At 31.9% G+C, this 23864-nt stretch overlaps 1 protein-coding gene across 4 annotated transcripts in view; it reads left to right on the top strand.

Moving 5' to 3' along the window:
• The window catches only part of LOC106645143 (uncharacterized), a 420078-nt gene that overhangs the window by 166681 nt on the left and 229533 nt on the right, over nt 1-23864 (top strand). The gene's annotated exons all lie outside the window — the stretch shown is intronic.

The raw sequence follows: 23864 nt of genomic DNA, 5'->3' as shown, positions 1-23864 counted from the left end.
ACATTTTACTCAATGTTTTAAATAGAATTATTTATTTGCGTGTGTATGTGTGCCAATTGTATTACACCGATATGCATACGCATTTTCTTTATGCCACGCATTGAGGACAAAACAATTCCCTCCCTTTGTCCTACTATTTCTTGTTTGCCTTTTAATGCACTTTGCTCTTAATAATAGAAGCACCAAGTTTGAATTTTAACAGTAGGTTAAACTCTCTTCTCATAGAGAAAAATGCGTATGTATGTATAAGTGCAACGTAATTTGTTTACATACACGCGCAAATAAATAAGCCTGCTCAAAACATTAACTATAGTGTCTTGATTGATGTAAAATTCCATCAGTTTTGGCAATATTCTTGTTAAGTTCAATTTTTGTTTTGCCCCCCCACCCCTCCAAAACCCCTCAGCCCCCGCTTGATTTTAAAGAACCCCCTCTGCTTATTTTCTAACTCCCCCTCAGTCCCACTCTTAGTAAGGCACAAGTTATATCAGTTTTTACCTTACTTTTATTGGGTTAAGTTTTGTTTAGCCCTCCTCACAATTTTACAACACAGTAAACCCCCCTCAAAATTTAAAAGTACTCCCTTTGGCCACCCTTCAGCCGCATTTCTAAATAAGGCAAAATTACATTAGTTATATTATTACATTAGTTATATTTTCAGTTAAATTACTATTATGTTTGTTTTAGCCGTCTTCAGCCAAGTTCCACCACTCGATTTATAATTATTTTATCCATATTATTTACTAGCTTATTTCCACACCACCCTTGAGGTAGTGCTATGGAGCAATGATTTTTTTTTCTCAAGTTCTCAAAAAGGTTAATAATTTTATTCTTTAATATGTATAATGACATCACACAATATTTTGATACTCAATCAAAAAACAGTAAATAATTTTATAAAATATTTAAACTGCAGACTTCGCCCGTAGTCATATTTACCACGAAATGATGAAAAAATCTTACCCTCTTCATTGAAATATCAAAAATATTTCAATCAAATTTACCCTTTTGTCATCATTCTAGATAATGCGCAACATACAATAGGAAAAGTTCTCATGTAATGAAAACTTTATATTATTTAAAAACTATTATTTTTATAAATATGTTTTCATGTTCTAACTTAATGTTTATATATTACAAAACTAATTATTTAAAATGAATCAGTAAGTTAAAAAACTTAACACAAATACAAATATATTTTAGTAAGGCGTAGTTCCCTGCGAGTTTTGCGCGCCAACTCCTAAGACTTATTTAAAACTTTAAAATCTAAAAACTCCACTCGCCCGATTTAAAATTAACTAAAAGAAAAAAAAACGCTTGGAGTACTTAGGTGACATTACATTTAGTCGCCCTATTTTTTCTTCTAACCCACGATTTTACCGCTGAATTGAAACAGTAATATTCTGGAATATTCACGTATCTAATTTTTTTTGCGAAACTATCTTAAACTAGATCATAATAATGTCTAATTAAGTATCTAAAATCTTTATCATAAAGTAACATTTGCTTCAATTTATGGCTGTACTGACTTAGAGCAGGTACTATAACTCTTCCACGTTTACAACAATTTAACTTATTTTTTCTGTTTTCCACAATTTTTCACAACAAAATTCGCATTAAATACCCATTTTAAGAAAATATCATGGTTCTGTAAGTTTTTGTTCCTGGTCTATTTTTTTTATCTGTATTTTTTTTTTTTTTTTTTTTTTTTTTTTTTTTTTTTTTTTTTTTTTTTTTTGACAAATTTCTTTTTCTAAAGTATTAGTTTTTTTCATCCCATTCTATCCAGCAGTGAAACAATTGAAGAATTAAATTTTTTTTTTTTTTTCATTTATGTTTATATAATTTTGTATCTTTATCTTTCGTAAGTTATATGAATTTTTGTTTGTCAGATTTTTTTATTTTTTTCTTAATGCCAAAATTATTAAGTTGTAACACATCATGATTGCTGTCATTATTACCAGAAAAAAGAAGTGTTAAACTTGAATTACTTTAGCTATTGCTAACACTATGAGTAAAATTCAGATTTTCGTATTTTATTGTTACAAAAATGTCATGAATTTCAACCAAACTTTGCAGTTCAACGTCTGTGCTAAAAACTCTCTTTATTTTCATAAAAAAAAAAAAAAATCGAGAAAATTACTTAAATTTTGGTAATGGTCACTTCCCAAAATAAAATCTTTATAAGTATTTCACTTAGACATTATATTAGTCACAATATGAAGCCTTACATTTATATAAAATTTATCATTGTTGCATAGTAACAATTGAATCATAGCGGGTAGCCTGAGGGTGGCCTGGAGGAGTGACCTAAAAATTATGAGGGGGGCTGTGTGAGAGCGAGGAGGGTCTGGATAAAACAGGCTATTTTTTATTGGGTTAAAATAAGTGAGAAATATTAAGATTTTTACCTTATTTAAAAAGGAGTTAGAAAAATATTCCAAAATTTTGAGATGGTGGCGAGGGAGGCGAGGGGGGTTGGAGACTAAATCTGGTCTAACAACTATATAGTGTAAGATATACTTACACAATTTCATAATTTAAATCGTTTTGAAAATGAATATATTTGATGGAGCTGATACTAGCCCCACGCCGAAATAGCCTAACCAGAGGTGAATATATCCTGAGGGGCCCTGGGGCTTGAAGTTTTTTTATTGCCTCATTCGAGCAAAAACAATATGTGTCATTGCCCTTCGCCCACGCACGACTTTGATAAATCTTCCAAGCCGTAAAAAGCCGTCAGATTTAGAAAATACCAAGTTTTTCGTCGAAAATATACTTGCGTATACGAAAAAAATGGAAAAAATTGATTATTTCTTATAAATCTATTGGGCCACTTTAATTATATAATTTATATAAATATATGATATGAAAGAAACTTGTTCTTGTCTGTGCACTTGTCATACATTATTTATGCTTAAATAAAAAAAATTCATTTTTATCCCAGCCTGGTGGCTTTTTTCATAGCTTTAACTGAATAAAATTTATAGTTAATACATATTGCAATACACTTTAATGATTTTTAGAGTGAGGCATTGAGAAAATTGGGCTTAATTCTTGAAATAATCGATCTTCTGTCCAGATGCTTCAAAATACTTTTCTAAGCGTTAAGTGGAAAATGCGCATTTATTCTATAGCAGCTGCTTTTACTATACCTTAATTCATATGACATTAATATGTAAGAAATGTAGCAGTATACTTTAATGATTTTTAGAGTAGTGCAGTCAAAAAATCGTTTACGATTACAAAAATTGTTAATTCCTCTTCTATACGCTTAAATAGCCTAACTACGGGAAAGAGAAGAAAGCTTATTTTTGTCTGCTCGATAGCTTACATTTAACTATAAAATAATCAATATTACGTGATATTTCTTTTAAGACAGGCTCATAAGGTACACAATTATTTAACATTTTTTTGGTACTCGTAAATGCTTATATATGTTTCCGAGAAAAACTCTGTAATTTTTAGAGCTTGGCAGCCTTGCATGGCTCAAAAGAGTCATGAAAATTGTGCGTGGAACTAAAAGAAATGTATCACATTTGTTTTGAAGGTGGAGTAATAAATTAAAAAAAAAAAGTACAAATTTTTTCTTTTTTTTCAATTTTTTCGTATACACGTGTATACGTACCGTTGGAAAACTCAGTGTTTTCTAAGCCTGGTGGCCTTTTACACGTAGGCCTTAAATACTTACATAAATTGTGTATGGGATTAATAAAACTGTATTTAATTCGGTTTTAAAGTGGCAGAATAGATTTCAAAAAAGTAACAAATTTTTTTTTTATGTTTTTGTATGTGCGTATATACATATCGGTGAAAAACTCAGTGTTTTTCAAGTCTAGCGGTCTTTTGAGGCTTAAAAACTCATATAAATTGTGCTTATGACTTATAAAAACGTATTACATTTGGTTTAATTTAGTTTAAAAAATTACAAATTTTATCCGATTTTTTTCGTGTACATGAGTTCGGTATCGACAAATGACTCAGTATTGTCCAAGTCTGACGGCCTTTCGTGGCTTGGAAGACTCATCGAAGTCGTGCGTGGGAGAATAACAATGATATACTATATTGTTTTTTGGCTCGTATAAGGCAATAAAAAAAATTTTGAAACCCGAGGCCCCTTACACCTGTTTTGTGGGGCTAGTTTTAGCTTCATCCAGTTTTAAAACTGAATTATTATACCCAACAACTTCTTGCAATACATAGCTTATTGGCTTATGCAAGACATCGTTCGTGGTTTTTTTCTGATAAATTTATTGTTACTTATAGTTTTGAAGATGTTTTGTTTAACTTGCATTTTAAGCTTTATTACTGTAAATACTACCCTAAAAAAGTATTTTACAGTTCATTATGCTTTGGAAAAATTCATAATTTATATTTTTAGAGCATAAAATTGTATATTCTCAAAAACTATACGATTAAAAATATTAGGTATTCTTTTTTAAATATTTTGTAGCCAATGGTCTTGTCCCGTTAAATATTATGATTTAAAAATTCTCGTAAACACTAATGGCTTTTCATTTTTAAAATTTTTCTTTTAACAGTAAAATTTAAGTTCACTGGTTCGCATTAGAAAAATATAATTAAGTTTTAAATACTGTTTTTCTATGTTAATATATAATTTAGTTGGAGCTAACCAGTTATTATTTTTTTCTATTCTTATATTTATTTAATAGTCATTCTGACGAAAAATGCGTACGACTCTGCATTGCTGTGTTACTACGCATGTACCAACTTGGAGAAAGTAGTTGGAGAGAAATAGAAATTTGACGTTAGTGCCAATGGTTAAGTACAGGTAAGTTTTGGAAGTTAAATGAATCTGTTGTTTATGTTTAATTGTTATCTATTGAGATATCGATGTAGGTACATAGAAAGGTAGTTATATAAGTTCTTAGAAAAGGATAAGCATTTGTGTAAGTGATGATTTCCTAATTTAACGTAAGCCGTCTTTCGCTAAGTCATTTTTTGAAATTTGGAATTAACAAGTTATTTGGGGTCAGATATATTGAGTTATGTATATGATCTGGTAATTGAAAGTTTTATTTCTCAATTTTAGCTATTAAAATTTTTCACGTGTGCACCCATGCATTATCCAAGAAAAAAATACTTTTTTCCATATCTGAAGTTAACTTTCTTTAATTTTTTTGCTAATTAATCTAATAATGATTCATAATATCAATTAGTTATTGTCTGTCCATTTTCCAAATTATCAGTAAAGATAATATCACTTGCATTTTAAAACACACTAACCATAATCTTTCTAGCTGACTTCACCGTCTTTTCCTTTTTTAGAGCCTGTGCACCTTTGTCAGTCCACTGTTTTGATTGTTTCGTTATTCCGAGAGTGTAGTCATGTTTCTATGTTTTATCTTTAGTCACTTATCTGTACACAAACTTACCTTAGTTGTGGTTCAAGAGCTCTAAAAGAGCTGTACAAAAGATCACTTCTTTGCGTTTGTTCTTATCTAAAAGAAAATACAGCACCTTCCTTACAGATATTTTATTCATATCTAATTTATCATGCAAAATGGAAACTGCAGTATCCATTAAAACTCCTATGATCTCAATTTTGCACATTTTTATTCTTTATCATTTCTGGAGTTCTTACGCATATGGGACATTGTAAATAATATTTGATTTTTGATGTTCGTGCTTGTTAAAATTTATTTATCTTCTTATCAACTATTTCAATTACAAGGCTGGATGTGTCAGAAACTGAATCCAAAAATGCTTTTATTATTTTTATTTTTGTACTTTTTGAATAAAAAATGTTCAATCACTGCTTCAAATTCTTGTTTTTTAAATTTTTTAAACAAACAAAAATTGTTTTTTCTTATATTCTCACCAAAAGTGCCCTTTCATTCCTTGTCTTTAGAGAGCAAATCACAAAATTTTTTCCAAGAGAAAAATTGTATATACTGCTTATAGAAATAGTGTATTATGCCGCGAAGGACGTAAGTATGGCATTCTATCCCGGGCATGTAATTGCCTCCCGAGTCGTAAGCAAGCACTGGGGAGTCAATGCCGTACTATTGTCTCGTGTAGTGTATACAATTTTTCACTTTTCTCCGTCAAAATATAACTTTTTTCTGTGATTTCAGGAGGAAAGCGTAACATCACACCTCTGGTGCAACTCGCATTTTCTGCTTACTAGTACTGTAGGCTTGGATGAAAAACATGCAGTTTGTGGTGAAATACGTTTCTATAAGCAGAGAAAGCGATTTTTTTACCTGAAAGAAATGTTATGCTTTTGTTCCTGAAATCAGGAAAGGAATGGCGTCCTTCAATGAAGGTATGGTGAAATAGTCATTTGCTATTCTCTGCGTGGGTGCCTTTTGTCTTCAGCTTGGGAGGAAATTTCTTTGCAGAGGATGCCATTATATTTTTCTTAATAAACAGTAAATGCAGTATTCACCAGTCAGGTTATGTTGCACATTTCTCCCTAAAATCACAAAAAAACGTCGTATTCTCATGAAGGAAAAAAAAAATATGGTGTTTGGAAAGAAAGTACGACATAATCTCCTGGGTGTTGGCCACCATCGCCTTTAGCTTGGGTAGTAACTCACTTTTTTGAGGTAATGCTGCACTTTCTTGGTGCGCAATATTTTTTTTTTTTTTATGGATAACAAAAACTAAATGATGTGCAAAGTATGACTGCAACTTAGCCAAATACCTAGCGAAAAATGGTGCTTACTAAAGACATAATATTTGCGATGCTATGAACGCTGTGTTAGATTTTCTAAGAACTTGCTTAACTGACAATCACTTACACAGCCATAAAGATATTTTAGTTGCTTTGTTTCCGAACTATCGGATCGTGGTCGGAAATATGAGCCGATAAAGTTAGTTTTCCAGAGGCGCAAGCTAGGTAAGTAAATGCCAGATCTCAAACTCGTTAGCATGTATTATCAATCCCCCGAGCTCCAAAAACTGCTTGAACTACTATTATTATGGCTGCCCAGTTCATCAGTTATCTGGCTGGTCAAAATAATCATTCATTTTTGTTTCAACGTCCTCTAATGATCATTTGTAGGAATAATTATATCAGTTTTAGTTTAAGTTTTAGTCACTCTGATTTTGTGCAATCTGTTATCCAGGTAACTCTTAACAAGCTCACATGCATCACCTTCAACTTTGTAATCATATCATTTCTCTTGCAAAGTTTTATAAAGTATTAAATGCTTCAGCAAGATAAATAATAATTATTATCCATGTGCTTTTGTAGATATTGTCCTAAATTAATGTGGTAATTTTACTTAAAGCGTCTTTTGTTCATTTCCCTTTTGTATATATCTGTCGATAGCTAAGTTATTTTTACATTTAAAATTTAAAATATTATCTTATACTATATTTTATATATCTTGTCTATGTTGATTATTAATAGTATGAATCTGGATTCATGAAGTTCTTGTCAATACCAGCTTCAGACATGAAGTCGCGCTGGAGCATGACGAGGTAAGTTTGAGAAAGCAGAACAAAATTTAATTCAAAATATGTAATAATAAGCTATAGGTTCTCCAAAAATATTGGTGAAAATATTCTTCTGATACTGTAAATGGGGTATACATATCTTAAAATGCTTAAATTAAGATTTCTTCAGTTTCAACTTCAGCCTGATAATGTTTTTACCATAAAGTTGGCTGCAAGCCAAATTTTTCCTGTGTATAGCTGGCATAGGTATGATCTTCAAATTAAGCAGAGCTACCAACAATATGATATCGGCTGCAGATATTTCATAATTTCACAGTAGATAGCACGCAGCGTTGGCAGTTGTCAGCGGCTAAGATGGTCGAATGCTTGCTTCTCACCTGGAAGGCTCAGGTTTGAGACTCTGCTCCGTGGTACTTTCTACTACACTAGGTGAGACGTTTTCCCTGGTAACTCTGTGGTGTTTTGTATATGACCTAATCACTAGGATGTTATGGAAGTAGACAGCTAGTATAATGCTTTTTACCGTGACATGCATATTTGCAAATAATAAAAAAGAACAACAATACGTCAAAAGAAGGGGGTGGGTGGATAACTCTCTCATAGAAAATTCGTCTCATAAATAATCAATAATACAAATAATGAATCACAAATAGTAAATTGAAGTCGTGTACATAAATTTGTATATGTACCCGCAACCATAAAACAAAGACAGAAAAGACTCCTCGGTAGCTGTTTTAGCCTTATTTTGTACATGGCTTCATGCTGCGTGCCGTTGAGCTGGCCATTTTTAAAGTTATACTTCTATAGGAGCTTTGTGTGTAAGAGGAAATCAACGATCTTAGATTAGTGACCTTGAAAAAATGTGTAATGGAAGTGGCGTTACTCCCTCTCTGATTGTTCAACGGCCACCGCCCCACGCCTTTTCCCCTTCGCACACCACAACACAACGCCGCACTACCACAGCACAGCACACATTTGGAATTTTATTTAGTTATTATTTTGTTTTTTTTTTCTTTAACCAATTTGAAGAACCTGCACACTAGCCTTAGGCACTTAACCACTATGCTATGAGCGGTCTCGATATAAAAAATTCAATTACCTCTTATGGTGTAGTTTATACCTGATTTTAGTGCAGCTTTTTTAAAGGTTGATAAATATGTATTTACTCATCAATAATTACTTACTTTTATAATAAATAACTAATTGTTCATACAATTTTTTCATTTTTTTTTAATTTTTAAAAATTGAAACAAAAATCTTTGAACTGTATAAGAACAACAACTTATTTTTATTTTGTTTTATTCTTTAATAATTTTTCCATTCGTGATTAAGGTGATTTTTAGAACGAAGTTCTTTATCGCGGGTTGCGATGGGAAATATACTTTCCGTATACTTTCTGTGTATGAGGTCGGTTGGGAATGGGGACCCATCAGCTAGAAAGTGTAAGAAAAAGCATGCACTTTTGGAGGGGGGGATACAGAGCAATAGTGGCGACACACAGAGAGAGAGGGGGAGAGAGTCAGCAAGTGCAAGGAAAAAAGTGTGCACTCCTATTTTCGCTGGCTAATAAATGAAGAAAGAAAAAAACAAAATAAAATGAATTAAAAAATGTCAAATTGTAAAAAATTGGATTACTAATCGAATGCAAAAAGAATTTTTGCCAATGGATGTTATTTAAATAAATAGTAGCACTTTTTTGGCCGACATGCATACACATCACTCTCACACCCATCTAAGCACAGGCGCCACAATCACATAACTAGTAGCAAATTGAAGGCAATTTGAATATTAAAATTGATGAAATAAATAAAGAGAGAGAGCAAGCATGTACGCGCATGCCAAGTATAGTGTTATGTATATTCCTATTGCCGTATCGTAGTGTATAACTGTTTGCAGTGTCCATGTATACAATGTATAATGCTCGTATGTATGTGAGTGTAACTTGTTTACAGAATTGTGGATGCAAACCATGAACGTGTGCATGTATAATGTTTATGTGTGTGTGTATGCTTTCTACTTTTAATGTGCAAGTGTGTACATGTATCGCTGCCTGCATGTGTATAAAATATAGTAGTCAATAATAATACTATATACACTAGTTAATATTATTGTTTTAATAAAGTACATAAACTAATAATTTTCACATGTATAGCAGATCGATGCAGATAGCCAGTATTAGTTCAACGGGTTTTCATAATATTATATAACTTCCAAATATTATAAAATACGCCATATCTTTAAAAGGAAGTAAGACAGAGCAAAAATAACAAGTTTTACAGGTTTCCTGAAGGTAAAAAAAGATCGCGGCACACAAAAAAGTGTTGAGTTATGTGAGGATATAACTTGAATTTAAGTATTTTTAATATTTCTCTATAAAATCAAAGTGGAAAATTTCTGGAAAAATTATAGCATATTTGCAAAATTATTACAAATATGTATATATTTCTCGTTTTTGCCCAACAGGAACCTTAAAAATGATTTTAAAAAGTTCTCCAACCTTTCATACGTGACAAATGTAGTGGAAAACAATTAATATACTGCCGTAACCCACGAAAAAAAGTACATATTGAACTCATATGTATTTACTAACCTTGTATTTTACAGTATACATATATTTTCTACATACATACGAGAACTTCATTCTTACCGGGAGGCTCCGAGTCCCACACGCCGGTTTTTGACTTAAAAACGTTCATCACATAGTTGACGGGGAAAAAGTTCAGAGAGGTGAGAAGAGTACAAATACTCGTGTATGTAGCAAAGCTGGCAATTATTTTTTTTAGATGGATGTACTTACCTACACGCTTTAATTTTTACTTGACAGCTTTTTTCTTGTATTACAAAAAAAAAAAAAAAAAAAAAAACAACTTGTTGATCTATTCAAAAATTGAATTGGCTTATCTCAAATCAATCTATCATACAAACTGAAACTAAGAGATTCCAACAGATAATATAAATGTGATTTTACGTAGTTTTTTCATAAGGTTACATGTTAAATTGTAATTTTTTTTATTAAACATGTACAAAAGTGTAGAGTTAAACGATCTTAAATTTTTTGTAAGTACTTTTTATGCTATTTCAAATGTACTTACGTTTAATTTTTGAATAATATCTGTCAAAAAATCTATGTGCGATGAACTTTATAAAGAGACATTCACTGACATGTTATACTACTCTATAATAGTATCAATATAATTTGATCGATAAGACAGAAAACTCTCATTATTTTTTGTAGTGCTCTGAATGACAAGCTGTTAACCTAAGCCTTATTTAACTCAGCCATTTGGGTAGTTAATAATGATACATTACTAATCAATGTCTTAAGCAATAGTAAAATGAGAAATAATTCAATAAAAACAAATTTTTAAGTATAACTTGTACATCTTTTTCACGGTTATCGTACGTATTTTGGTAATAATGAGTAAATAATATTGACTTTCGACTGGTACTTCATGCGAATCCCACATCAAATTTATTAATGCCTTGCTATTCCTAAAATATATGAAAATGGTAGGGCAAAAGTTAATATTACTAAGTATAGTTTTGTTATAGTACGAGTGCTAATCAGTATTACACTACGAGTGCCATTCGAAATATATGTTTCCTAAAAAAGAACTTGACCGTTTTTATATTTTAATTTCAAAACTTTTCAAGGTTACAGATTCCTTCTGAAGAATACTATTTATGGCCAGTGTATTAATGCTTCAGGAATTCCTTAAAAAAATATTAACTCAACACACCAAACTTACCTTATCTTTTTGCTTCGTTAAAAGGTATTTTTATGGGGTAGACACTACTTTGGCTAATTTTAAGACATCAGGCTGTATAGATTGTTTTATACATAAAGTTGAAAATAGGTCAATTTCATACGTAGATAATATTTTCATAACTGAAGAATTAAATTTATTTATTTTACCATTTATAATTTTTGTGCGTTTATAATTTCTTATGATTTATAGATATATGTGGATAATATGAAAATCGTATTATTGTTTATCTGTTGTAGTTTTCTACTTTGTTTTAGGGGTTCAATGATACTTTTTTTTTATTTTTATCATCTTGGCAAAAATATTTATAAAAACATATTTTCCTTATTAATAAGCTTGAGCAATCGATTTTTTTCTTACTTGTTATTTATTATTTCTTTTTTTGTTAAGTTTTGTGGCAGCTTTAGAGGCCTAGTCGTCAGGATCATCTACTCATCATCTATAAATGGGGGTGTACTTCCACACCTACTGTTTATGTATTTTTACCTATGATATTTATTTTACAGGCACAGAGAAAATTCCTTTGGTAAAATATACTGTCTTTTTTATATTGTGTCAGTTAAGCTGATACTTGTCTCTGTAAGACCTTTTCTTTGATAAGACTGTGTATTACAGAAGTATACTCCTTACCGGTTAGAGTGTCGTTCTCGAAGCATTGTTTTGTCGTTTTCATATTCTAGGGACCACCATTAACCGGTATGGCTGATGTTTCTGGGGCCTGGTATCGGGTCCACTAATTTACATGTAAGCCCAACACTGTTTTGCATTCGCTCGAAGACTTGTGAGGCAAGTAAAAACCTGGAATGATACTGATGTAGATTCAACATAAAAATGGCCCTGAAACAGCTGGAGATAATAAGAACTTTTACCATCGGAAAAACAGCTTTAAAAAATTTGCTTTGAACATGAATTCAACCCACAATCCCTGGAATTATATTTCTTCGATATTAAGCACATTCAGCTTTGAGCTAATACTGCTTTTCTCCCTTTAATAAATACATTATTTACACTGTTGATCATACTATGAGTTTTTTACTTGCTTCAAGAATTATCATTTATCTGCCTAGCGTTGTTACATTTTAATTGAATAACTATTTTTATTTTATATTTTGACCACATTTACAATTTTACTTAATACTGTAATGTTACTTTTGCATTTCTTTTAAATTGTTTATTTTCTTCCTTATTTTATATATGATTACATATTCTTTATTTCTTTTGCAAGATACAGCTATAGCATTTGTAACCCAGCTTTTTAAGGTACATTCCTTCATTCTTCCTGCATGCTTTTATGTTCTATTTTACGTCATTTGCATTAATTACACATTTAATAAAAGTATAAACAGATACTTTTAGTTCATGCATTGATTTTATTATATTTCATCTTACATTTTTGGCTACTGAATTAAGTTTCTCATAATCAAATTAGTCATTGATTTAGTGTTAAAATTATTTATTAAAGGATTTATATATCTGAAGTATTACTTCAAATAAAATTTTTTTTATTTTTTGCGTTTAAAAAGTGTTCATTATCAAACCAAACAATTTAAGATAGTACTTATTTTCTTGTAAACTTTTTAACATACATTTTTTGAAAAGGCAATAGCCGCTGTCAGAAATCACAAAAAAAGAAAGGCTAAAAGTGGATTCTTAATTGCTGTACAAAAATACTGGACAGGAGTAGGAAGTAGATTAGTAGAAGTGTTAAAGGAACGACTTATAAAAACTGAAATTGTAAATGGCTGTAACGAAATAAATACATTACTGGTTTAGAGAACAGGTGACTTAAGTAATATCATCAAAGAACTGTCATATATAGGCTTTTAGAGGAAGGCAAAATAATAAGTGGGGGTCTTAATATACGTAATGAAGGATAAAAGTAAGCTAAGCTCTTGGATAACAAAGGTTAGTATGTGCTCAATGACAATACATAGGAAAAAAGCAGTACAGTTGTAAATTATATGATAGTAAACAAATTAAGTCAGAATCAACAAACAACTTTTTAGTAAAATCTAGTACGACTTAAAAAAGCATCGTAAGATATAAAAATAATTTATAGAAAATAGGGAAAGTGCTGAGATGCTTAGAAAAAAGTTAAAAATAGAGATTTTTGAGGCTATGACAAAAAAAAGTTAGGTTGCAGGGCGTTGTAAGATAACCCTCGCACCAAGAAGAAGAGAACCTAGCTTTAAAAAATTGAAGTACAGGTAAAGTTCTAAAGAGCCAATATGTAAGTAAGAGAAAGGATTGGAAATACTTTTGTGGCGATAAAGAAAAAATGTACAGATTTCGAGGTAGAGGACTATAAAAAGTATAAAAAATAAAAATGAGGTTTGGAGGTTTCTGACTAAATTCAGAAAAAAAGTCCCGCTACTGAGTCCGTCTTTTTTTTGCTTTTTGAGTAGACTCATGGTGCTCATAAGGTGGCTATTTTAGATTTGCTTTTATTTAATCTCACATGTCCCTATGCAGAGTGGCCTCGATGCTTTCGCATGGTTTCTTACGCTTGGACTTAAAATGGAGGGCAACTTAAACCAAAATACAGAAATTTTAAGTTTCTATTCAAGTGATACATTTCAGTTAGCAATGCTTTAAATATGCTCTTAGAAGCATCTCAAAAATTAGACGATAGCATAGCCAAAATTGATAAGGTGTTTGTGACTCGGAAGAAAAATACGAATGTCGATAACGTTTCCATCTCGTGCCTGTTGTTTTATACAACAAATCACTCGGAAATTGTACTTCTGTAACGAATGACATTAAATATGTTACATGCGCATGCTTTAGTCATCTGTCGTATCTCACTCCATGGTTGGTGCGCATTAATTCCGCTCGTATGTACGTGTCTGCTTACATCTCCTAGGAATGGATACAAGAAACTTTTAAAATATAGAAGATATTTTTAATTTAATTCAAAATCTGCTGGTATAATTCGTATTGTCTCTGAGCATAAGCAGCACATTCTGGTTAAAGGTTCTTTAAATTGCATGATAGAAATTGCTGAGATCGTATATACTGTTTTTAGGCGGCCGTTTTACCCCCACGCTGCGTCGCTTTCTTTTTCATCCCATAACCGCGTTAGCATTACTTAAGAGTAGAGTCACCACGAAGATCATCATATCTTACAGCGTTGGCTTTGAGAACTTGAACCTTCTAGTCCTAATTCATGCTTCTGATTAGCTTATTAAATGACTTCTTTATTTCTTCTTCTTTTACAATACTGTTTCAAACGCAAAGTTCGAGCGTCATTTTTCGGGCAGTGGTTACCACCCTTCTTTGGCCAGATACTGACTTTCTCTCATTTCGATAAAACTCTTTAAATAATATCTTTAATCCCTTTGCCTTTGACCATCAAATCTCCTTTCTTGATGACTAAGACAAGTTCCACAATAGCTCTAGTTCCGTTTGGGTTGAACCATGCTCTCATCGACTTAAGCATTCCACCAAAGGTTTTCCCTACACCTGCCTTCACTAGAATCTTTGTCGTCGTGGTTGAAGCTTTCACATAGTCCCTTTTAGTGCTTGGAAAGTCCTCTTCTTGTTGGCCATCGCTAATCCTTTTTTTTATGAAGTTGCAGCTCTTTGCCTTTTTTTAGGGGTTTCTAAAGGACTCCTAATTATTTTGGCTTGTATTTTTCTGTGAGCGGTGTTTGGGGTCTTCCTCTGGACGTGCCGTTATCCTTATTGAGCTCTCTTTTCTGCAAGGATTCAAAGCACTTTTTTCAGAAATATAGTGCCTTTTTTCATTACTAAGAACGTCTGAATAATCTCTGCCGATTCAAGGCATTTAAGAGCAGCTTTAAGGCCATCCTAAACAACCTACACTGTGTTACCATACTTATCGTTGATTGTTTTTGCTGGCCTGCGTATTCACATTGTTAAAAGTAAAAAGCTTAAGACGTATGCCTTCACAGCCACAGATACACAAGCCAACACTACTCATATACCCTGCCTCTCATTACCTGCTGACGCTGCAAATAGTGCCCTGATCTGCTCGGTGACCCTCAGACCTTAGGAGTGCCCATATCTGCCACCTTGAAAGCACCTGATATAGAGAAACTTGCAAAAATCCGCTGGGTAACTCGCTGTACCGATCATTGTTAAATCAATGATTGATTTACACAATGAGTTGGCCTGGTATATAAAATAACACACACAAACTTATTTAATTTTGGGGTTTGGTGTAAGGTAAAATTTCGGAAATTTAACCTAAGTTAGGCAACGGTGATATTCAAACAAATATTACCTTATTGTGTGGGAATCTGTAGGTAAGAGGCTTAGACCGTTTTTAAAAGAAGTTCAGAATGTTCGTTATGATAATGTTTAGCCCCAAACTCTGCCACCTGCAGAGCTGCTGCTGGAGAGCCATCATGGCGTCTCAAACGTTTATTTAAATAAACAAATGCATATCTACCATTCATGTATTTAAAATTAATGTGTACAGATACAGTCATAAGCTCTACGCCCATCGGTAGGAAAAACAATGCTTGGTACGTAAATGCCATCTAACGGTAACGTCCCTACGGTTTCTTGGGTTGTGCTTCGTAGATCTCTTGTGCCAAAAAAGCCCTGATGGCAATACGGCTCTTGCAAAGAAAACTACCATTTTCTACTTAGGGTATGTTTTACCTTTGGACGTTAAGTGCGCCCTTAGTAAAAAAAATAACGAGAACATCAGGTGCGCATCTAACTAGGGTAAGGACAATCGGGCCCTGCTTTGCACGTCTCTTTAACCTGGTGTTTGCCCTTGAGACATGCTCGACCAGATACGAAAAATACTATTATCTTACTATATAGCATTCAGAAGTCGGTACGCAAAAATACTTTTAAACTATTGCATTTAATAGAACAATACCGGTAATAAATAAATTTTACCAGTTATTAAAACTTTCATCTATGTGTTATTTGAATATTATATTCGTTCGAATCTTTCACATTTTTAAAAAAAAATCTGGTTTTTATTTTGACCGGAACAGTTATCTGTTGAGAAAATTCCTTCCTTCATGCCTGATTCTGATTCTGATTTAGACTAGATGAATTTTGAGACCTACGAAGAATCTCATACAAACCTCTATTGACAATCATTTCATTCCGCAAATAAGAATTGCCCAATGCTCAATCATAGTTCTAATATTGTTAAGGAGGTTCCGACTTCCTAGTGTCGCCACATTAGACATATGTCATTAAATAGTTTAGATTACGCTAAATCTAAGAATATCCTTTTTTATGTCCTTAACCCTACAAAATCTTGAGAAATTGGTGCTTGATGTTCGTTCTTTTAACTGGAGCGCTTATGGCAGGGATACTGACATTAATAATTTGCATCTCGAATCGAGAGTGTCGGGTATTATCAGTATACAGAGGATGTAGATTATAACTTCACTTTTTAAATGCCGTCTTGAAAAATATAGATAACCGGAAAAATTTTTGAAATATTTTGTTTGTAATTAATTGAATCTTCATATTTCCGTAAATAAAACTATGTTTTTCTTCTGGCAGTGGTGTCAACAATCAAAATTTTTTGAGCAAATAAAGGTTCCAAGATAAGGGTTGGTATCCCTACTCGCTGGAACCTCCTTTTTCACATACATAACTAGGTTATGTAGTACATCACAGACACATCGGATATTTTTTGCAGATCGTAGTTAGCACACTAAACTAGTGGTTAAATTGGCGCTCTCTTTTTGTCGAGAGCCATGAGGCATCTAGTTTCTTTCTTCATCTGTAAATGTTTTTTATGGGTAAAACCGTTTTTCAATGTTTCATTTGAAGATAGATTATTGTATAACTTACAACTCTCGCTCTTAAGGAACGTAATGGATGTAATAATATTAAAAAAAAATTTCTACTCAGTGGAGGATTTGGTCATATAATGTGTAAGTTTATGATCTACTAACATAATTTCTCAATTGTCTTTCTTTAGCGTAAAAAATTGTAGTCAAATTGAAAATTGAAAATATCATTTATATTTTTACTTACAATTTTAGAATCTTGATGCTCCCACGTATTCTTTGTACAGTCTATATATTTTGACATCTGACAAAGTTTCTTTAAGATAAAATTTTTAATTGTTCCCTGTACAGTAATGAGACGGGATCATTCAAAATCTTTCCATATAATTTTTTACTTCGTTTATCATATGCTCTGGGTACCTAAATGGTCTGTTTCAATGGATACCCTTTTTATCTCCTTCAGTTATTTCAGTACCGTTAGCTTCTTCTTTTTTTTTTTATTGCTGTTTAGAGAACTTGTTTTGAAATACCTGCAATGCAAACGTGACATTTAATAAATTACTATGTAACTGAGGTTTGACAAAAAAAGGAAATCAAATGTATGTTCATTTTAACAGGTGCTGGGCATCGTTATTCATGTATGCATGTACGTATGTGTTGTTGTTATTATCATAATTATTATTATTATTATTATTATTATTATTATTATTATTATTATTATTAGTATTACGTGCACGTAATTATACATTTTACACTATAACACAAATTTTATTTTTTGCTTTTGATAATTATTATTGTAAATTAATTCGAGTTTCTAAATTGTTTAATATAGTGTAAGTAAAAATAGATTTGTTTAATTGATGTGAATGTTAAACGTTAAAAAATTATTATTTTAATCATAACAGCTCACCTATTCTTTAGGCGATTTTTTCAAGAATTCAAAAAACTAAAATCTCACTTTATTGGATGATAAAGTCGTGCGAAGTGGAAGTTAACTAAGTAACTTAGCGATTGAATGATCGCGAAAATAATTGCTCAAAATTACAAAAACAACAGAAAAATTAATATAGTACCACTACATTCGTCTAAATTCACGGTAAAAGCATTTTTATCGTAGCTCACTTTAAGGTAAAGTTACGATTTCTGTTTGGTAAGAAATTGAATGTGCTTAAAATAAGATCTAGTTTAAACACTACTTAAATAAGTTTCAAATTGAAGTTCCTTTGAAACGCTTTTAAATATTTTTAATGGATGTCCTAAATTTGTCCAAATGTAAGCTATAGCACATTGTAAATAGTACACCAATGATTTGTACCCTTTTTTGGCTGTATGTTATTCGAGCATTCAGTTGCTGATAAGTAAGTTGAAAATTAGCGTACCGAATCATTTCGCTGTTCACTTGCACTGTGTGACTTCGATGTTTTGAAAAATAATCAAAGATGACTAGCCATGGGAAGGGATGAAAAAGACTTAAAAAAAAGGCAAGTGCCGTTGTAAGGATATCCGTAATGACATCTAGGCCAGCACTAAACCTACTATACACTACCTAGCTTGCCTTGGAGATGACAAGCTTTTACTTGGAGACAATGGTACGAAAACAAGTGTTAAGACCACGAGAAACGTATGTATTTAAAAGAAAAAAAAAATCATGGGCGTTGTAGTTTAGGTAAGGAATGATCGAAATAAGCAGCTTTTAACTGTTAATGAGATTTTCGATAATTTTTGTAACTCAATTCAAAGGCTCGTTATTCCTCTCTTCAGTAACATTGTTAACTTGACAATTATTTAAACTAAAGCCTTTTTCAAGTACTTTATATTGCTTTTTTACTTGAATCATAACTTTTTTTAAAGTTGAGTTACGGTTGAGCTACGATACGAGTTTTATTACCATGAATTTTGTCGATTTTAACAGTTACAAATACCACGTATGAATAAACTGTAATCCTTATTTTGCTTTGTCTATATGCACTACAAAACTACCTTAAACGCCGTTTGTTTCTACCTATTAAGAGTGTTTCGACAATTTATGGCAAAAAAAATCACCCTTTCATTTTAAACGCGCTCGCTCAAAACCTCTGGAGCAGGCATTCGAGAAGTGAGCGTGGCTACCATCGGTGGCAGACTGAGCCGCTGATTCCACTGATTGGAAAGCAAAAAGCCGTTTTTTGTAATTGATGTGAAAGATAGTAATAATAAATAGCATTTTGTTCGTCCTTAAAATTGAATTTTTTGTATAACACACTTTTTTTTGTGCGATTCTTTGACGTTTTTCTAGACGCGAAAAACATTTTTTTGCAATTTTTCCTGTTGTTTGGGGACTTTTTTGACATTTCTACTTGTTAAATTCTGTGTCAATTTGTGCATGCATTTAAAGTACTACTCTGTTTTTTTTCGAGCTAGTCAGTATTTTCTGGGTCGAATAACTAATTCTACTATACTATCTTTATTGCTACATAGATGATGCTCACGTTAGGTGTGTCAGTATTAACTGTTGTTGAACATGTTTTCGATTCTTCATAAGTTATACAATCATTTGCTGAATACGTAATTTCAGTAGTACAATAATCTGTTACAAAAAATTTATAAATAATTAAGTAATACCTTTTAATATAATAATTTTTTTAAATGCACCAATTAACGCTTAAAGCATCAGATATCTGGTGCGGATGAATAAGTATTGAATTCCGTAGAATAAGTATTTGGAACTTGTCATAATAATTGCACTTGATTGAACTTTGTTCTTCACTCTACGATAGTAGTAAACCAAAAACGTTAGATTTCTAAACAAATCCCTTTCATGCAATAAAATATATGAAGTTGAATTCATTTGCAATGATAAACACTGAAATAGCTTAGGTTGTGCATAATGTACTTACTTATAGATCCTGGTGGTCCTCCTGATGTCCGTATATTCCATACGGTATTTGCTTTTGAGATATTATGAAAGCCCATTCTTGGTGTTGATGGTGTGTTACAAACCAGCCTAATATGCATTCAATTTTTATGGAAAAGGAAGTAGCATAGAGTAAATAAACACTAATAGGGGTATGACTAATAGTTGTAAGAAAATACGAAGAAATAAAACATAGATTTGTAATACGAGTAAAGTACATGAGTAAAGACCCAATAGTTTTCCGTACTACAAGGTGCCTCGAAATAGTAAAGCAGTTTGTGCGACTAGTCAGACTGATAACTTTTTCTCAGTTGTACAAAAAAAAATTGTTTGTACACAATATAATGTAGAAAATATTTACATGTAGGTTCAGATATTTTTGCTAATGCTTGTGTGCTCCACAGATTACTTGTTCTTGTATTATTTATTAAAGCTACTTGTGAGCGTATAATTATTTAAGACTGACCCTTTCTATTATGATGCTTCAAATTGTGTAAGATCTCTGGAGCAGTAGACATTGTAATGAAAGCTGTGAGAATAATTTTTTTTTTTAAATGTGTTTAATTGTTGAAAAATGCTTTTGAATGAATTGCAAAAGATTTGCATACAATGTTGAATAAAAGATTATATTGGACTAACTCGTAATCAATAATAGAAACTTGTGATGCTGCATCGTGATACCATGCACTTTCAACTGTAATAGTAGTTATCAGACTGTGTGTACAGATCACATGTACAGACTAACAATATAAACTTTTAATCTCTCTTATGGAAAATAAAGCGAAAGGGAGTTGGCTGCTAGGAATCGGTGCGAATCAGTGAGTACCAATTGGCTGAGTTTAAATTCAAACGTCGTATTTGTTTTAAATTTAATTTTGTGTGAATCTTTTTCTGATTGTGTAAAATACAGTTCAAATCAAATTACAATATTATTTTACACTCACCTTAAGAGTGACGTTTAATAATTTTGTTGATTTGTATGTCCGTAATTTGGTACAACAAAACATTAGTAATAATATCCTTCATTAATTAGTGTAGCCATGTCTATACTGTCTTACTTTAATATTGTACATAAATTTTTTATGTTGTACTTCAGACACATTCGATTCATTTAAAAAAGTTTCATTCACAATGACAGTGTTATAAAATCTTACGTTTGGTGCAAAGCTTTTAGATACTTGTATAATAATTCGTAGCTGGAGCCCAAAGCCTTGTAAATATTGTCCTTTTTTCTTAAGCAATATTAGATTCATTACAAAAGTAATGCAGAGTTATTAATACACTTCTTATGTCCAGAAATAATTGTGTTATGCATACAATATACAAATTAATAAATAAATGTTAATGTGATTGTATTATGTTTGTATGTAGATTAAATTCTTTTTGTTTTACCCTCACAAATTTTTCAGGTGAAAAATACAATTTTTTAAAACTATCTATACTAAAATTTAGTTGAGTTGCTAATAGCTAGTACTTGATCACCTAAGAATATATTTTGTTAAGTTACTATACTAAAACATAGTTGAGTTGCTTATCACCGATGCTTGCTAATCTAAAACCACATTAGTTAAAAAGTATTTAAAAAACAGTTGCTTTTCTAGTCACCGATGCTTGCTCGACTGACTGACCGACCGACAAAGCACATTTCATTCATATATAATACTGAAACACAGTTGGGTTGCTAATCGCTAATGCTTGCGTATCTAAATTGATAAATAGTAAAAAAAACAGTTAGGTTCCTAATTGCCGTTGCTTGCTTTTCTGAAGACACATTTTATTTATAAATAATACTAAAAAATAGTTGAGTTTCTAATCACCGATGCTTGCTCACCCAAGGATATATTTTGGTTAATTGGCTACACTGAATCACAGTTGGGTTGGTAATGGCCGACGCTTACTCACCTAAAGACACATTTAATTAATAAATACCAGTGAGGTTTCTAATCGCCGTTCTTTGCTTGTCCAAAGTCAAATTACATTAAATAATACTAAGGAACAGTTGGTTTGCTTATAGCTGATTTTTGCTCACCTAAAAACGTATTTTGTCAATTGGTTACACTGAAACACAGTTGAATTGATAGTGGACGAGGCTTATCCACCTTTGGACATGCTTAATTGATGAATACTGAAAAACAGTGAGGTTTCTTATCGCCAATGATTGCTCGCCTGAAGACATATTTTATTCATAAATAATACTGGAAAACACTTAGGTTACTTATCCCTGATGCTTGCTTACCCGATGGAATATTTTTTAAATATCTATACTGAAAATAAGTTGGGTTGCTAATCCCCAATGCTTGATCACTTAAGAATATATTTTGTTAATTAACCATTCTGAAATACAGTTGGCTTGCTAATCGCTGATGCTTGCTTATCTATGAACCTATTCAATTAACAAATACTTAAAACAATTAGGTTTCTAAACGTCGTTGCTTGCTCCCCCAAAGGCACAGTTTAATTATAAATAATACTAAAAGTCAGTTGGGTTGCTATTCGCTGATGCTTACGGACCCAAGGATATATTTTGTCAATTGGCTACAGTAAATTACAAATGGATTGGTAATCGCTGGAGTTTGCTTACCTAAGGATCTATTTAATTAATTATTACTGAAAAACAGTGAGATTTCTAGTCACCGTTGCTTGCTTGCCCAAAAGCACATTTCATTGATAAATAGTACTGAAAAATAGTTGGGTTCCTAATTACCGATGCTTGCTCTACCAAGGATATATTTCGTAAATTGGCTACTCTAAAATACAGTTGAGTTGGTAAAGGACGATGCTTACTCTTCGAAGGACACACTTGATTAAAATATACTGAATAATAGTGAAGCTTTTTATCGCTTATGTTTGTTTGCCTAAAGGTACATTTCATTTATAAATAATACTGAATTACAGTTACGTTGCTTACCGCTAATACTTGCTTACCTGATGGTATATTTTTAACTGTCTATACTAAAAATTAGTTGGGTTGCTGATCCCTGATGCTTGCCTGCCTAAGGGCACATTTTGTAATTAAATAATACTTTAAAGTTGTTGAGTTGCTATTTACTGATGCTTGTTCGCCTAAGCACTTTTTTTCTCACCTGCTGCAGATTTATGATTTGATAATTGAATTTTCAAATCAGTAACGTCATACTTAAATAGTCAAATACATAAATTAAGAGTGTGTAAATAATATTTTTATTACTATTGGCTAGTATCATTTTTTACCTTATGCAATGGCTTTGCATTTTTTACTTCACAACGCGATGGCTTAATATTGTTTTTTGTCCTAATGCGATGGCCTTAAATCGTTTTCACCCGAACCTGATGGCATAGCGTTGTTTTCATCTGAACGTGACGGGCTGTCATTAAATTTGTTGAAACGTGTCAGCTGGCATTGTTTTTCTCTGATATCAACACGTTGAGCTGAAATTAATTTAGTATTAAATAATAGGCTGGCATTATTTTCTTTCGGGGCGTCGACATATAAGTATGCTTTATAATGGTGCATAGGTAATCATTAGAAGAATTATGTGTATTCCAAGGTTATCGAGGTAAGGAAGGAAAGAGTTGCTTTCTTCCACCTTCTCAATCTTTAAAATTATGGAATACATGATTTACAACGTGCGAAAAGGTTTTATCTTCTAATTTTTGGTGAGCTGGAGTATGAGCATCATATATATGAAGGAAGGTATCTGAAAGTTGTATTATTAAACTCATAAATTACGATGGAATGACGATCAATAAGTGTATTTCATACATATGCCGTAACAGTGTAGTAGAGATGGGGAGAGCATGTGTGGCACCCTAACTTTAGTTGCAAATTGCATTAAGAGACTGTAAATATGCAACTATTAAGAAATGGAAATGAATAGAAGCAGCTGTTTAAAATTAGTAGACGTAGAAAAATACTTTTTTATTCATTATTAACCGCAAAAAATTGCTCAAAATAAGTTTAAAAACTGCTCCACTTACCCCATCAGAAGGCAGGAGGTGGCATAGGGTAAGGTACACGTAGCACGGTAGTTATGAAGTGCTAAGTGTATAGTAAAGTTGTATGTA

Source organism: Copidosoma floridanum, unplaced genomic scaffold (assembly GCF_036245765.1).
Source record: "Copidosoma floridanum isolate Cflo_tuat_1 unplaced genomic scaffold, Cflo_Japanese_pri ptg000016l, whole genome shotgun sequence".
Taxonomy (NCBI): Eukaryota; Metazoa; Arthropoda; class Insecta; order Hymenoptera; family Encyrtidae; genus Copidosoma; species Copidosoma floridanum.
The sequence above is the reverse complement of the archived record's forward strand: the minus strand, read 5'-3'. Positions and strand labels throughout refer to the sequence as shown.